The sequence below is a fragment of the Caretta caretta genome, chromosome 24, assembly GCF_965140235.1.
Source record: "Caretta caretta isolate rCarCar2 chromosome 24, rCarCar1.hap1, whole genome shotgun sequence".
Taxonomy (NCBI): Eukaryota; Metazoa; Chordata; order Testudines; family Cheloniidae; genus Caretta; species Caretta caretta.
In genome coordinates, this window is record NC_134229.1 from 9,326,931 (window position 1) to 9,343,703 (window position 16,773).

The window sequence follows — 16,773 nt, forward strand, 5'->3', positions numbered from 1 at the left end:
TTCATGGCTGGCCACTCGCTCAGCGAGGACAACCCGGTACTTCATAGAATCAGTTCCCTTGTGTCCATTTATCTTGGGAAATGGACCCTTATCTATTCCCTGCCCTCATGCCTTCCTGTCTCTGGAGTGCTCAGGGATGGCTCCTTTCACCTCTCCAGGGGGCCAGGTAGGAAACAATACTCGGCCACACCTATTGATTGGACGTTTGAAGCCATCCGGGGTTGTTTCCCCCTCCCTCCCCAGGCAGGGGTGAGTGATTGGAACTTGGCCATTATGCACGTCTCTTTGTGCAGCTCCCCCCAGCACAGACACGCACCCTACAGCAATGGAAGTTGACAGCCTACACCACCTCCCCGAGCGGTAGTAGCTAAGGCGACAGCAGGGGTTAGGCTGGCTTTGCTCCCGCGCTCGGGGGTCTGGAATCTTCACACTCCAGAGCGCAGGAGCTATGGCGACCTAAGAGCAGCCCAGGCCTAAAACTTGTAAGGACTTTCAAAGGCCACTCCCCTGTGAGGCAGAATCTGAATACAGTTGGCTGGCCTGCACGGAGACCAGACAGAGGGGCTTGTGTACATGGGGACGTTATTCTGGAATAAGGTAGGGTGTCCATTTAAAGCATGAAAGCTATTCTGAAATTAAAATGGCCACGTGTAGAGGTATTCTGGTCAGTTTCCGGTATAGTAAATCCGCCCACCACAAGGAAAACAAGCCACACCAGTAAGAGCATAGCTGTGTGCACACTAAGCTCTACAGGCTTCCGCTGACACAGCCATGCTGGTCAGGGATCCCACCTCTTCATAGCCCACATAGCTGGGCCGGCAGAAGTCTGTAGTATAGACACAGTTTAACACGGGTGATACTCAGACCTCAGTGGTTCTGGAGCCAAATTAGTGATCAACGTTACCCATATATAAATAAATAAAATAATACTTGGTCCGAATTTTATCGACTACAATTGGTTAACAACCCAGTAAACGCATCCTGATTGGTTGGTAACTTAGACTGGTTGAGAAATAAATCACACAGCCTTTTAACATGTGCTGCAAAGAGCTGCAGGAGACCCATTAAAGAGCCACCTGCGGCTCAGTCCGAGTATCACTGGTCTACAGTCTGATTTAGGCCTAAAACGTAGACCAGCATAGCTATGCCGACCAGGGGTGTGATTTTTTTTGCTAACACAGCTATGCCAGTACAAGCCCTAGTGTAGACACACTTATAGCAGCATAAACCTGCTTTTGCTGGTATAGTTTGTCTCTTGAGCCTAATCACACCACAACATTTTGCTGGCACAGCTGCATCAGCTAGGAGAGGCTTGGTCTACACTACAGAGTTAGGTCGATGTAAAGCACCTTACGTCGACCTAATTACGTCAGCGTACGTACAACAGCCTTGCTCCCATCGATGTCAGTGCCCTACACACCGACATCACAACTCCGCCTCCACAAGGGGCGTAGGCCTTATGTCAGCGTAGTTAAGGTGACGCAGGGCCCGTGTAGACACTGCAGGTCGAGCTCTTGGCTGTCACTCTCTCCCGGCTGCTCAGCAGCCTGTGTGGAATGCGTACGGCCAAATCGCAGTCCCGCTCCTAGTGAACGGGGATCCATGTCGCAAGCACTTCTGGCGCTAACTGGCCCCCCTGTTGGCAGATTCAGCAGAGAGGGTGAGGACTGAACAGGCCAGAGGGGTTAAACTCTTTCTCGCATAGGGGTGGCCCCTCCAGATCGAGCAATGGCAGACGGGCAGAGGATAAACAGAGGCATTCCATCTGCAAAGCTGACAATGATGCAACACCTTCTGCTGGCCATGAACTCTCAGCCACACTCAGGATTTCGAGGCAGAGCTAATGGTCAAGGCTAAATTACCTTACAGGGCCACGGGAGTGTTTTTGGAGGAAGGAGCCAGGGGGCTCGCTCATTATAATTACTGTTCTCCTGTGTTTCCAGGTCCTTTCATTCAACCCTGCAGCCCATCAGCATCTCTGCTCAGGGAATCGAGATCTGCAGCATCTAATGGTTTGCCCATCATCCAAGGAGCCCAGGAATTAAGTTTCACAACCCTCTTTACAGACAGAGAAATGGAGGCTGCGAGAGGCGGAAGTGACTTACTTAAGGTCACACAGCGAGTCAAGGCAGAGGCTAGGAAGAGAACCCAGGAATCCTAGTCCCCAGTCCCTTCACTAGCAGACAGCTCTTATAACATTGCGCCGTGACAGATGGGAAGATTCCACCCTACTCGGTTACTCACCTGCGCAGGTGCCTCAACACGGGCCTTTCCTAACAGCCTCACTCATCAGAAAGATACAGCTAACCCAGCTTACAACCATCTCAGACCAAGTGGAGCCCCATTTATTCTGACCAAAGCTAAGCCACTTCCCCTCTCTGTGCCTCCATTTCCCCCCATCTGCGAAATGGGAACAATACTCTTCGATCGCTGTAAGGCGCTTTGAACTCTGTGGAGGAAAAGCAACTATGTTACAGGCCTCTAGTTAGAGGGACACCTCTGCAGACACTAACAAACGGCTTCTCAACAGTGATCGGGACCAGAAAAGGACCGAAGCTAAACATATGCCTGCCTGAAGATTTTGTACCTGCTATTTTTTTTTAAACAAGCCAGACTTAAGATCACGGTAAGAAATAAGTAACAAAATCCCTCTGTTTTTCCAGGTGTTTCCTTTGTGCATTTAACAGCACTTGTTTGTGCTTTTCCCCCTGTGTGTTAATAAGCATTCTGATTATACAGGATTAACAGGAAAACTAGGCACAATTTCCCCTTTTGCTTGTGTAGGTGCTGCTGTGGGAAGGCGAGAGAGGAGAGAACAATATTTAAAAATAAAGAAATAAGGAAGTGTGGCTGTAACAGCACTAACTGACAGGAGGACCGAGGGGCAGATATAATCCCTGAAATCATCTTAGCTTATTTTTAAAAACTGACGAGAGCTCCCAATGGCAGCACACTTTAAAAAAATCACTCCAACTTCTGAAACCAAATCTAGGAGTGGAACCCAGCGGTCCTGATGCCCAGTCCCCTTCGCCCATCAGTAGACAACACTGTTTTTCCTGGATCCACACCCAGCGTACAGATTCCACCCCAGGAAATTAACTACTGATGCAGGTGTTCTAAGAATTCCAACATGAACCATTTTATAATACTTAGAACTGTTGTACGAAGCTTGGGTAAGTTCCATTCTCCCCATGGAGCAAGCAGGGAATCCAGGGAACAACGCAAGACAGCAATAAATTGAAATGAGAACCTGACTTGCAGTCCTGTACTCCATCCACTAGCAGATCACAGCTGCCCTTGCAGGGGGGAAGACATAAAAACCCGACTAGAGGCTGGTTAGTGATTAAATTCCCATAGGTTTAACAGAATTAAGTCTCTACCATCTGCTAATTTCTGGAGACACCAAACAAACAAGTGGTGGCTTAGATCCAGGGCTGCTTAGAATTTGGCCAGCCTGGAAAATGAAGTTTTTAAACATTGGCAGGCTTTTGTTGAGGTTGTTTTTAACACAAACTGGTCTCAACGTCAACACGAGGTGAAAGAAGTGATTCTGTTAAACAAAACAAAACCCTACAGAGTCCGAGTAATGGGCAGCCTGAGGTGGAAAAAGAGATCCCATGGGGCAATACTTTGCGGCGTACACTCTGCACTCGGGGCAGCGTCTACCCTAAAGGGTTCTGCCAGCGCAGCTCGGTCAGGCAGGGGTGTGAAGAGTGAGATCTCGGACTGATAAAGCTACGCTGGCAGCCCAGCACTAGTAGAGACACAGCCTGTTTGCCAGGGTAGCGTATTTCACTCTGCGGGCTGGAATAGGCTACGAGTGCAGTTTTGCTGGTATAAACTTCGAACGCACTAAGAGCACTTTGCTGGTTTAGTACACCAGTATACCTACACTAGCAAAGCACTCCTGGCATAGACAAGGCCTACACGGTGTCCTCATTTGGATAATTCACTGAGATCTATGCAAGCACTAAGCATTACAACTCCCACCCCCAGTATTGTTTCCATTTTACAGGTCGGGAACTAAGGCCCGGAATCTAGAACTGACTTACCCCAAGGTCACAGTGCCGGGACTTGTCTACTCTAGGAACGTGCCCTGATTTCACACATCAGGGGTTAGCACTGATGCTACTGCACAGGTGTAGACAGGGGAAGCTGCGTCAAGCTATAATTTGCATTTGCGCTCATTTAGCCAGCCGTCAAGTTGCACAGAGGCAAGTCGCACCTCAGCCTGACATTGCCACACATGCAGCAGGCATCGAGACAATTCCCCAGTGCAGCTAAGGCCCGATTTTCCTGGCAGAGCAAGGAAGAAAAGCTACTGCTTCTAGCACCTCTAGGCAATGCTGTTTGGCGAGTAAGGCAGCGCCAGCGTAGCTACTGAACCAAGCCACCAGAACAGCACAAACAGGTTAAAATGAACATTTGTTGTTTTATGAAGCAATGTGTTTTATTACATTCTTCTCCAGTAGTGGCCTAGAGACTTCAATCACCACTTTGCTAAGCGTTCTATATACACGTGGTATGAGACAGAAGCTACCCCAAAGAGCCTGCAATCCAAGCAAGACAAAAGGTGGGAGGAAAGGAAATATCCCCATTTTTCAGATGGGAAATTGAGGCACAAAGAGATGAAGCGACTTACCAGAGGGTCAATGATAGAGTCAGCAATTGAACCCCCTTGTATTTCAATGTTTTAACCACGGGGCAACGGAGTCTTCCCAGACCTGGAAGTCTGCAAACCCCATTACCATCAACTGGTGCATTTCTAACATACCCTCACCAGCTCATCTGGTGCCAAATACAGCACCTAAATTGATGTTCTGAGATTTCTAGAGGACCTCACTGTTATCTTTATGCCAACAGAATTTCATGCTATTTTCACCACATTAAGTTTTACAATGTATGTTTCAAACTCAGCCAGGATCTCTCCTTTCATTCCAACACTGGAAACAGATGATCTTACACATATACTGCAATGCCAAGAGGGAAAAGGAAGGAGATACGTAGTTCTCTCACTCTAGACCCACACACCAGTGACCCTGTGCCATAAATGCACACAGCTTCTATTAGTACATTAATATTTTTACAGTATCCAAAAGTGTGTTTAGATGATTTCCAGTACAAATAAATTAAAGCCTGCAAAACATATTGAAAGGGACGATTTTACATTAGCAATAACAGAGATTAAAATAGATGACCTAGAAGAATTTCAGAAATCAGAGATGGATGAGATCAAGGAAACTGTATAAGGTCCCCGTCCTTGCAAAATGCTGAACGAACAATGCAAGACCTGCACCGCACAAAATTAGGCCCCTAAAAAGAACAAAAAACAACACATCAGCATCAGAAAAACCCGCTATTTGGGTGATTTTCTGAAATGCTTCCACCATTGCTAACAAAGAGCCTGATGCTACAATCAGCTGCAGGCAGACACCTGCATCTTTGCAGAGCCCTACAGGTTTCACTTGGTCTCCATGCAAAAGTAAGGGCCCTCATACACAGCTGAGACTGCAGGATTAAGGCCAAAGGTGAAAGCACAGGTATAGCTCACTGGTGTTTATACCACTGTCCTCTACACCAGAATAGGAAGACAGTGGTAAAAACCTCTGCACATCTGATCTATGCTAACAACAGTGGGACTGTATTATAGAATAGACAGGCAATTTTTCACACACTCAAAGAACAGACAGGGCCAGCAGTCGCTGATGACACAGGTTAAATCCTGGGACACTGCTTAGATCAGATACAACCTAAACATCAGAAGAAAGCAGATCTTACTTACACCCCACAGTTCACTACAGAGAGAATTAATTCTGTTTAAAAACCTGATCATCTTCCCACAAACAACTTAATTTTACAGAACCACAAGACTGCCCTGCAAAATGATTCCACAGAGACATAGACTAGCAAAGAAGAGGCTTTCAGGGGGAAGATGCCCAGGAGGCGGTAACTGGTCTGAAGCAAACCACCAAACGCCCAGGCTGTCTAACAACCCTTCCTCCTCACAAACAAAAGCCAAGAGGCCTCAAAAGGAAGTGACCGAAGCCCAGGATAGACTGTAGCAGACTGTAACAGTTACATTTTAATACTGTACACAACTTCCTTGCAGAACCCATCCCCCTCCCCACAAGGTTCAACCCTGATCCTCCATTACCTTGTATTCACACACCCCACACACAGAGTTTAGGAAATAAAAGGGTCTCAGAGCAGGACCACCTACCCCACCTCTTGTTTCCACTTCAGGAGTTTGAGGGGCTTTGTAGTGAGATACCCACAAGAGCTCAGGGGGTGGCCACAGAGGGGGCAGTCCCTGAGTGCCAGAGAACTCCTATTTGCTCCCACTGAGCTGGGGGGCAGGGGGGGAGGGGAGAGGACACCTCGAATCCAGAATTCACTCTCCATAAATTGGTGATCCATAATGACATCACCCTTTAGTCACCTTCTCAATAGTCCAGGGTCCCAGAGAAATACCCCTTTATTCAAACAACCCTCCCCAGGCACTGGGGAGCCCAGGGAGATCCCAGGAATTGGGGAGTCCCACAAAACCCCCATTATTCATTTCCCCATTTGGGGGCACCTAGAGACCGACCTTAATGACATATTCCTCCCCACGATTTGGGGGGGAAACTCATAAAACCCTCTTGTTCACCATCTCCATATTTGAGGAGGACCAGAGAGACACGCCACCTTATTCACACCCTCCTCCCCAGGAAACGAAGAGGCACCAGAGCCTCTTATTCACTCCCCATGTCTGGGGGTACCTAGAGAGACCCCTAAGAACCCGGGGGGGGCTTGAGACCTCTTTTTTATTTTCCCCATTTGGGGGACTCTCTTATTCACACCTCTTCCCGGGGAATCGGGGGGGCCCTAAGGAGACCCCTTTTCTTTCCCTTCCCCTTTTGGGGGGTAGAGAAACACCCCTCCCACTTACTCCCCACGCGCTGGGGGGCGGGGAGACCCCCCCCCATGAATTGGGGGGGCCCACAATAAGATTTCCCCCTCATTCACCGCCTGCATTTAACGGGGTCCCCCCCAGGAATTGGGGTGGGAGCCCCCCTGCTCCAGGGCCGGCGAGAATCGCGGGGGGGCTCGGCCGGCGGAGGAGGGTGGCTGCGGTGGCTCCGCAGCGTAGCGGGGGGGCTCGGCCGGGCCGGGGGGGCTCGGCAGGGGGCGGGGCGCCAGCGCAGGGGCAGGCGGGGGGTATTTACCGGCTGGCCCCTGGGCTCAGGCGGCTGCTGCGGCGGCTCCGCCCCGGCTGGCCGGGCGCTGCGGGGGAGGGTCCCGGCCCCAGCTCCAGTAGAAGCGAGCGGGGGCGCGGCTCCGATCCCAGCCCCAAGGCCCCTCTCCGGCTCCAGCTGCTTCTCAGCCACTTCCTGCTTCACCCTCCTCCCCCGCCCCCTGCCCGCTGGGGCTCGCTCCCCCTTACACCGACACCATTGGCAGGTGGGCCTGGCACTCAGGGGCTGTTCCCGCCCTCCTCCCTTTCCATTGGTTACTTTGTCTGTCACTCAAGGGCTTACCCCTCTTATCTCATTTCCCATTGGTTGAGAAACAAGCAACTCCGAGGCAGACCCGCCTACCCTGCCCTGTTCCCATTGATGGCCGCTTCTGCCATTCAAAGGCTTACCCCCGCCTACATCATATCCCATTGGTCTGTTGCTCAGCGGCTGCAGCCACTATCTCGTTCTCCATTAGCTGGGAAACCTGTCAATTAGCTCTGCTCCGCCCACTCTGAGCCTCGTTGGCTGGCATGGCTGTCACACAAGGGCTAATCCTCGCCTCTATTGATCAGCACAGCCTGACAATCAAGAGGACCCCCAACTGCATATCCTTATACTGGGGAGCCGCATACTCAACTGGATGACCCGCCTACTCCCTAGGCCGATTGGTTGAGGACAATCCCCGTTAGCTGGGGGGTCTGTCAATCTCCCGACCCCAAACCCCAAGGACTAGCGGAATGTACCTCAGGAATGGCCTCCTTCCACGCCCAGGCCCATTGGCTGCCATGGAGATGGTTCCCTCACTCTCTGCCCTTCCAATTGGCTTGAAAGCCTGTCACTCAAAACCCTCCTCCCAACCTCTTAGTCCAATTGGCGAACACAGCTGTCACTCAGATGAGTCCCTATCCACTGCCTTCTCTATTGGGTGAGGGGCATGTCAATCAGGACTAACCCCTCACATTTTATTGGATGCCGTGGCCATTGCCTGCCTTACCCCTTGCTCACTTCCTCATTGGCTACAGCCTCCACCGATTGCAGCTCCTCCCCACCTATGAGAAGGCCAGACCCAGCTGCTAGCACTGCTGATTGGCTGAGACCCAATGGCCTCGCAAACCCATCCCCTTCGGCCACACCCTTTTAATTGTAAACAGTCCTCCAGTGATTGCATTGGCTGCTGCCATCCTAGGAAGGGCAAGGGAGTCTGGGAGCAGGAGAGCAGAGAATTCTGGGAACTGGGGGCACAAAATATTCAGGTGCAGGGGATTCTGGGAGCTGGGGCACAAAGGATTCTGGGAGTTGAGGCGAAGGATTCTGGGAGATGTGAGGAGCTGTGGTGACACATGGCTTGCAAAGGGCCAGGCTCAGCAGACTTTCAGTTGGCCCATACCTGCAAGGCCCCCAACTTCCTGTCTCAAACTCTCCCACCCCTGCAGACAGGAAGTGAGTTCAGCAGCGACAGCCATAGAGCACTCCGCCAGGCTGGGGTGATGGTAGCCTCAGGGCCCTGTTCACCTCAGATGTCAGTTCCTGCTCCCCACCTAAAGCAGAGTCTCCCTCAAAAAGTCCAACAATCAGGCAGACCCAGCCCCTAAAAACAATGAAACTGGCCCCAAAATGAGATTTTTAAAAAAGATTAACTGGTGGGTTGTGCACTGTTTGCTGAACACCCCCTGCACACCCCACTGCATGTACGACAAGTACAGCATGCACAAGACAAGGTGGGTGAGGTGATATCTCTGATTGGCCCAACTTCTGCTGGTGAAAGAGACAAGCTCTTGAGCGACCTAGAGCTTTTCTTCAGGGCTGGGAAACTTACTCAGGTTTCGTCTACACCACAGACTTAACTTTGGTATAACTGTGTTGCTCATGAGGGCATGTCTACACTACAATCTTAAATTGACCTAGGTTAGGTCAATTTACAGCCACCGCAGTAAATTGCATCTGGATGGGACAGGAACTGAGAGCCTGGGGCAGGGCAGCCAGGCTGTTGGGACTCAGGGGGGCAGCAGACCTCCCTAGGAGGGTTTGGGGAGGCAGCTGAAGCTGAGAGCCTGAGAGGCTGAGTGGCAGCCCAGCTTGGAAAGGAGACCAGGCAGCTGCCCAGCTGGAGAGCCGTGAAATTGACAAGACAGCCAACTACTGATGTAAGTAATCCTGTGTTGCCCTAACTACACCGACATAAGCCCTACATCTCTCTTGGAGGTGGAGTTATGATGTCAGTGTAGTACGGCACTTACATCAGCAGGAGCAAGGCTATAGTGTGTACACTGACATAGTTAGGTTGACAGGTTTCAAAGTAACAGCCGTGTTAGTCTGTATTCGCAAAAAGAAAAGGAGGACTTGTGGCACCTTAGAGACTAAGCAATTTATTTGAGCATAAGCTTTCGTGAGCTACAGCTCACTTCATCGGATGCATACTGTGGAAAGTGTAGAAGATCTTTTTATACACACAAAGCATGAAAAAATACCTCCCCCCACCCCACTCTCCTGCTGGTAATAGCTTATCTAAAGTGATCACTCTCCTTACAATGTGTATGATAATCAAGGTGGGCCATTTCCAGCACAAATCCAGGGTTTAACAAGAACGTCTAAGGGGGGGGTGGGGGTGGTTGGAAAAAACAAGGGGAAATAGGTTACCTTGCGTAATGACTTAGCCACTCCCAGTCTCTATTCAAGCCTAAGTTAATTGTATCCAATTTGCAAATGAATTCCAATTCAACAGTTTCTCGCTGGAGTCTGGATTTGAAGTTTTTTTGTTGTAATATCGCAACTTTCATATCTGTAATCGCGTGACCAGAGAGATTGAAGTGTTCTCCGACTGGTTTATGAATGTTATAATTCTTGACATCTGATTTGTGTCCATTTATTCTTTTACATAGACACTGTCCAGTTTGACCAATGTACATGGCAGAGGAGCATTGCTGGCACATGATGGCATATATCACATTGGTGGATGTGCAGGTGAATGAGCCTCTGATAGTGTGGCTGATGTTATTAGGCCCTGTGATGGTGTCCCCTGAATAGATATGTGGGCACAGTTGGCAACGGGCTTTGTTGCAAGGATAGGTTCCTGGGTTAGTGGTTCTGTTGTGTGGTGTGTGGTTGCTGGTGAGTATTTGCTTCAGGTTGGGGGGCTGTCTGTAGGCAAGGACTGGCCTGTCTCCCAAATTTTGTGAGAGTGTTGGGTCATCCTTCAGGATAGGTTGTAGATCCTTAATAATGCGTTGGAGGGGTTTTAGTTGGGGGCTGAAGGTGATGGCTAGTGGCGTTCTGTTATTTTCTTTGTTAGGCCTGTCCTGTAGTAGGTGACTTCTGGGAACTCTTCTGGCTCTATCAATCTGTTCTGATCTATCAGTCTGCTCTATCAATCTCGTCCCCTAACGCCCCTACTCTACTTGCGCTATATTGATGACATCTTCATCATCTGGACCCATGGAAAAGAAGCCCTTGAGGAATTCCACCATGATTTCAACAATTTCCATCCCACCATCAACCTCAGCCTGGTCCAGTCCACACAAGAGATCCACTTCCTGGACACTACAGTGCTAATAAACGATGGTCACATAAACACACCCTATACCGGAAACCTACTGACCGCTATTCCTACCTACATGCCTCCAGCTTTCACCCTGACCACACCACACGATCCGTCGTCTACAGCCAAGCTCTGCGATACAAGCGCATTTGCTCCAACTCCTCAGACAGAGACAAACACCTATAAGATCTCTATCAAGCGTTCTTACAACTACAGTACCCACCTGTGGCAGTGAAGAAACAGATTGATAGAGCCAGAAGAGTTCCCAGAAGTCACCTACTCCAGGACAGGCCCAACAAAGAAAATAACAGAACGCCACTAGCCGTCACCTTCAGCCCCCAACTAAAACCCCTCCAACGCATTATTAAGGATCTACAACCTATCCTGAAGGATGACCCAACACTCTCACAAATCTTGGGAGACAGGCCAGTCCTTGCCTACAGACAGCCCCCCAACCTGAAGCAAATATTCACCAGCAACCACATACCACACAACAGAACCACTAACCCAGGAACCTGTCCTTGCAACAAAGCCTTGCCAACTGTGCCCACATATCTATTCAGGGGACACCATCACAGGGCCTAATAACATCAGCCACACTATCAGAGGCTCGTTCACCTGCACATCCACCAATGTGATATATGCCATCATGTGCCAGCAATGCCCCTCTGCCATTTACATTGGTCAAACTGGACAGTGTCTACGTAAAAGAATAAATGGACACAAATCAGATATCAAGAATTATAACATTCATAAACCAGTCGGAGAACACTTCAATCTCTCTGGTCACGCAATTACAGACATGTAAGTTGCGATATTACAACAAAAAAACTTCAAATCCAGACTCCAGCGAGAAACTGTTGAATTGGAATTCATTTGCAAATTGGATACAATTAACTTAGGCTTGAATAGAGACTGGGAGTGGCTAAGTCATTATGCAAGGTAATCTATTTCCCCTTGTTTTTTCCAACCCCCCCCCACCCCACCCCACCCCTTAGACGTTCTTGTTAAACCCTGGATTTGTGCTGGAAATGGCCCACCTTGATTATCATACACATTGTAAGGAGAGTGATTACTTTAGATAAGCTATTACCAGCAGGAGAGTGGGGTGGGGGGAGGTATTTTTTCATGCTTTGTGTGTATGAAAAGATCTTCTACACTTTCCACAGTTTCAGAGGAACAGCCGTGTTAGTCTGTATTCGCAAAAAGAAAAGGAGTACTTGTGGCACCTTAGAGACTAACCAATTTATTTGAGCATGAGCTTTCGTGAGCTACAGCTCACTTCATCAGATGCATACCGTGGAAACTGCAGCAGACTTTATATATACATAGAGAATATGAAACAATACCTCCTCCCACCCCACTGTCCTGCTGGTAACAGCTTATCTAAAGTGATCAACAGGTGGGCCATTTCCAGCACAAATCCAGGTTTTCTCACCCTCCACCCCCCCACACAAATTCACTCTCCTGCTGGTGCATCTGATGAAGTGAGCTGTAGCTCATGAAAGCTTATGCTCAAATAAATTGGTTAGTCTCTAAGGTGCCACAAGTACTCCTTTTCTTTTTATAGTTAGGTTGACATAAACTGCCTTATGTTGACCCAACTGTGTGATATAGACACAATCCACACCCCTGAGCGATGTAGTTATACTGACCCAAACTCCTGGTGTAAACAGTACAGGAGGGCTTCTCCCATGGACACAGCTACCCTCTTCACTAAGCTCTACAGTGCCATATATATAGACAAGCCCTTCGGGTATGGCAGCTAAATACAAGGTGGAACAGACTGTTTAGCATAAGTAATTAACAGGTATTTCAAGGGACCATTCAAGGTGAAGTGGGCCATTAACGGTGGGGGGAGCAGCTGATACTGAGCTGCTGTGTGACATAGAACCACAGAAGGGACTGCAAGGGTGATCTAGTCTAATCTAACCCCCTGCCAAGATGCAGAATTTATTGTTTCTTGTGCAAACCACTTCATCTTCATCCGATGAAGTGAGCTGTAGCTCACGAAAGCTTATGCTCAAATAAATGGGTTAGTCTCTAAGGTGCCACAAGTCCTCCTGTTCTTTTTGCCAATACAGACTAACACGGCTGCTACTCTGAAACCTGTCACTTCGTCTTTGTGCCTCTACTTCCCCTCCCAACTTTTGGCTGCCTTGGCTATTTAGACTGCAAGCCTTTGGGGCAAGGATTGTCTTTTAGGATGTGTCTGTACTACACCCAGCAGTATGGGGCCCTGATCTCATTTGGGGCATCTACAATACCACAAGCAAACAGTAATTTCAGATGTATAAAAAGGCCATTCAGGGGAACAAAATGGACAATAGCAAAAATGATGCAGTACCTTGTTCTTGCCAGCAGCCAGGGCTGGGGGGCTACACTAGTCCATGCACTTTGGAAGAAGGAGCAACAGTATAAGAAGCAAACAACCAGGAGCCTAATCCAAAACCCGTGTTGTTGGTAAGTGGAAAACTCCCAACCCCTGTAATGGCCTTTGATTCGCATCCTAGGGAAAATAGGGATTATTCATCAAAACTTGGACACAAAATTTCATTGTCGGGGGAAACAAATAGAAATGTTGATGTGTCAACAATGTTTGAATGGAAAGATTTGAGGAGAACTGCGTGCCCAGCAAAACTGTTCCCGATGGTCTGTTTTCTAGGTAAGGCCCTAGGAAGGAGAAGACATACTAAAGGAAACTCTCACAGACTTCACATTTAAAGGTAATTCTTGTGAAGTTGGATTATGAAGAGACTCCCTGCTTAAAGAACTACCTTGAAATTCCAGTATGGACAGGCCAAACAGCAGCAACGCAAATCAAGATCCTCCTGCGTCAGGGTTTCAGCCAGACACCTGCCAGTGGCAGGAAAGGATTCCCCCCGCCCCCTACGATATACTCTGGGAGGATTTCTTTGTCATGTCCTTTCTCTGAAGCATCTGGAGATGGCAACGGCTGGAGATGGGACATTGTACGGTAAGGGCCAGGGCTCTGAGCGCTTTCTTGCTCTGGTGCTTGGCTGGCTGTTCTTGCCCGCCCCACATGCCCAGACTGATCACCAGATATGGGGTCAGCAAGGAATTTTCCCTCAACTCAAATTGGCAGTGACCTGGGAAAGAGGTTTCACTTTCCTCTGCAGCATGGGGTGCGGGTCGCTTGCCAGGATTATATCTCACTTCATCGTTTTCCTGCCATTGCAGAGGTCTCCGGCACTGGTGCACCTCAGTCCCTGCCATGCGCTCTGCCTGTGGCACAGACATAATCCGCTTGTCTCCTGTGGGCTGTGATACTTTGGTCTCATTTTGGTTGTTGGGTTCTTGTGTGGAGGAGGCTGGGTGGGGCTGGTGGGCTCTGCTATGCAAGAGGTCAGACTGGATGAGCCGTGGTCCCTTCTGGCCTTAAATTTTATGACTATCACATGACTGGAAACACCAGATCACGAGTCTGCAAAGCAGCCTAGTTACAATGGTGGAGGAAATGAGTTCTAGCACAAAAGAAAAGGCTCTCCAAGAAGGAAAGGTGTTAACAGTGGTTTTGGTGGGATTGTTACGGCAGGTGACACTTAGGGTTGCCAGGAGTCCAGTTTTGACCGGAACACCTGGGACCCTGGCAGCTCTGGTCAGCACCCCTGACTGGGCCGTTTAATATCTGGTTGGCGGGGCTGGCAGGCTCCCTACCCGATTTTGTGCGGCTCCTGGAAGTGGCCGGCATGTCCCTCCAGCTCCTAGGCGGAGGTGTGACCATGGGGGCATTGGCCAATGGGAGCTGCGGGGACAGCGTGTGCGGGCAGGGGAAGCGCCCAGACCCCTATGGCTGCACCTCCACCTAGGAGCCGGAGAGACATGTCAGCCACTCCAACCCCCTGCCCCAGGCCTGAGCCCCCTCCCACACCCAAACTCCCTCCTGGAGCCCGCACCCCCTCATGCACCTCCAGCTCTGAGCCCCCTCCTGTACCCCAAACTCCTCATCCCTGGCCGCACCCCCAGCTGGAACCCTCCTCCCCTCCCCCTCCTGTACCCCAACTCCCTGCCCCATCCCAGAACCCCCTACCACACTCTGAATCCCTCACCCCCAGCCCAGAGCCCCCTCCTGCACCCTAAGCCCCTCATCCCCAGCCCCACCCCAGAGCCTGCACCCCCAGCTGGAGCCCTCCTCCCCTCCCCACTCCACCCCAACCCCCTGCCCCAGTCCAGCGAAAATGAGCAAGTGAGTGAGAGTGGGGCAGAGTGAGCAGGGATGGAGTGAGCAGGGGCCAGGCCTCAGAGAAGGGGGTGGGCCACAGGGAAGGGGCGGGGCAAGGGTGTTCGGTTTTCTGCAATTAGAAAGTTGGCAACCCTAGTGACACTAGATGGGTCTGAGGGACTTATGGGTCTTCAACGCTGCTCTACAGAGCTCTTTGGAGCTAGCAGGTTCCACTCTGTCACCCAGAGACCTGCCAACTGTTGTCAGAATAGGAGCTGAACTCAGACAGAGGACCCCAGTCCCCGCTGATTGGCAGAACACAGGGGGTCCTGATTGGTCCACAGCCCCTATTTAAACCCAGCACAACAGGGATTTGATCCACCACCTTACTCTTGACTGTGTGCCTTGTGTTTCCTGCTTCCCTGGCTTGACTTCCTGGTATCTTGGCCTGGCCTAACTCTGGTTACTGATCTGTGTTTCTGCCCTCAAGTTTGTTTTCTGCTTCTGATCTCCTGGTAACCTGACCCTGTGTGCCTCCTGACACTCAATTCTCTGTTTGTGCTGTAGCCTATCCTAGACTCTGACTTCCTGGTGTCCGAGCTGGCCTGATTCCTGCTTTGACCAGACGACCCATGTCCTGCTCGTGACAGCGTCTTCCAAACGATTTCTCTTAGTATTCGAGCAAGTTTTGATTCCTGGGGGAAGACATAATTTATGCAAGATTCACTGTAGAGGCAGCTGTGTGAACAGCACAGGAGAGTATTCTGGAGTCAGAGTTGCTCCCTGGGACCCTGGCATTGGTGTTGGCCTGAGAGACCAGGCAGAAGTGATGTCTCTGCATGCTGTTTGACCATCTCTATCCCAGGACTTGTGCGTGTGCGTGATCAAATACACAAATTCTTCTTCTAAGGCAGTGGTTTTCAAACTCTTTTTCTGGGGAGCCAGTTGAAGAAAATTGTTTTTGCCCATGACCCAATGGAGCTGGAGATGAGGAGTCTGGGGTATGGGAGGGGCTCAGGGCTGTGGCAGAGGGTTGGAGTGTGGGGGTGAGAGCTGCGGGGTGGGGCCGGGAATGAGGGGTTCAGAGTGCGGGAGGGGGCTCTGGAGTGGGGCAGGGGGTTGGTGTTCAGGAGGGGGTCAGGGCTCTGGGATGGGGGTGCAGGTTGTGGGGTGGGGTGGGATGGGGATGAGAGGTTTGGGGTGCAGGTTGGGGTTCTGGGTTTCGGGGGGGTGCGGGATTGGGGCGTGTATTTACCTCCAGCAGCTCGAGGTGCAGAGGCAGGCTTCGTGCCTGTCCTGGCACCGCGGACCGTGCTGCGCCCTGGAAGCGGCCAGCAGCAGGTCTGGCTCCTAGGCAGAGGCGTGCAAGCGTCTCCGTGTGGCTCTCGCCCACAGCTCCCATTGCCCGGGAACCAGTGCGAAGCCGGTGCTCGGGACGGGGCAGTGGGCAGAGCCCCGTGGCCCCCCTGCCTAGAAACCGGACCCACTGCCGGTCGCTTCTGGGGCGCAGCGCGGTGTTGGAGCAGGTGGGCACTCGCCTGCCTTAGGTGGGCAGCACCGCCGACGGGACTTTTAACGTCCCGGTCGGCGGTGCTGACCAGAGCCACTAGGGTCCCTGGGTGCTGAGCAAGACGACCCAAACTTTGAAAAACACTGTTCTAAGGAAACCTGTGACACAGAGGCTGTGTCCCCGCTGCAGCCCGTCTAAGCACCGGTGTGGACAGCGCTGTGTTGGCGGGAGAGCTTCTCCCGCTGACATAAGCTGGCAGGAGAGCTCTCTCCCATCCGCTTACAGCAGCTACGTTAGCGATCTTACAGCGGCGCAGCTGCATCAG

The 16,773-nt window shown here is 50.7% G+C and overlaps 1 protein-coding gene and 1 long non-coding RNA gene across 4 annotated transcripts in view; one reads left to right on the forward strand and one right to left on the reverse strand.

Moving 5' to 3' along the window:
* The window catches only part of ZNF687 (zinc finger protein 687), a 50,711-nt gene extending 42,689 nt beyond the window's left edge, over positions 1-8,022 (reverse strand). Inside the window, exon 1 of one of the 2 annotated variants that reach the window (XM_048827994.2) lies at positions 7,964-8,022. The gene's annotated coding sequence lies outside the window, so the exon portion shown is untranslated. Of the gene's footprint in view, positions 1-7,208; positions 7,387-7,963 lie in introns of those variants that run through there. The other variant, XM_048827992.2, reaches the window with a different exon arrangement.
* LOC125625656 (uncharacterized) lies at positions 1,964-15,847 on the forward strand. 2 transcript variants are annotated; one of them, XR_007353614.2, is made up of 3 exons: positions 1,964-2,626; positions 13,421-13,732; positions 15,506-15,847. It is a non-coding gene; the product is annotated as an uncharacterized LOC125625656 (long non-coding RNA). The 2 variants fall into 2 exon arrangements; XR_007353615.2 differs by lacking the exon at positions 1,964-2,626 and adding an exon at positions 13,138-13,218.
* Positions 15,848-16,773: the final 926 nt, after the last annotated feature.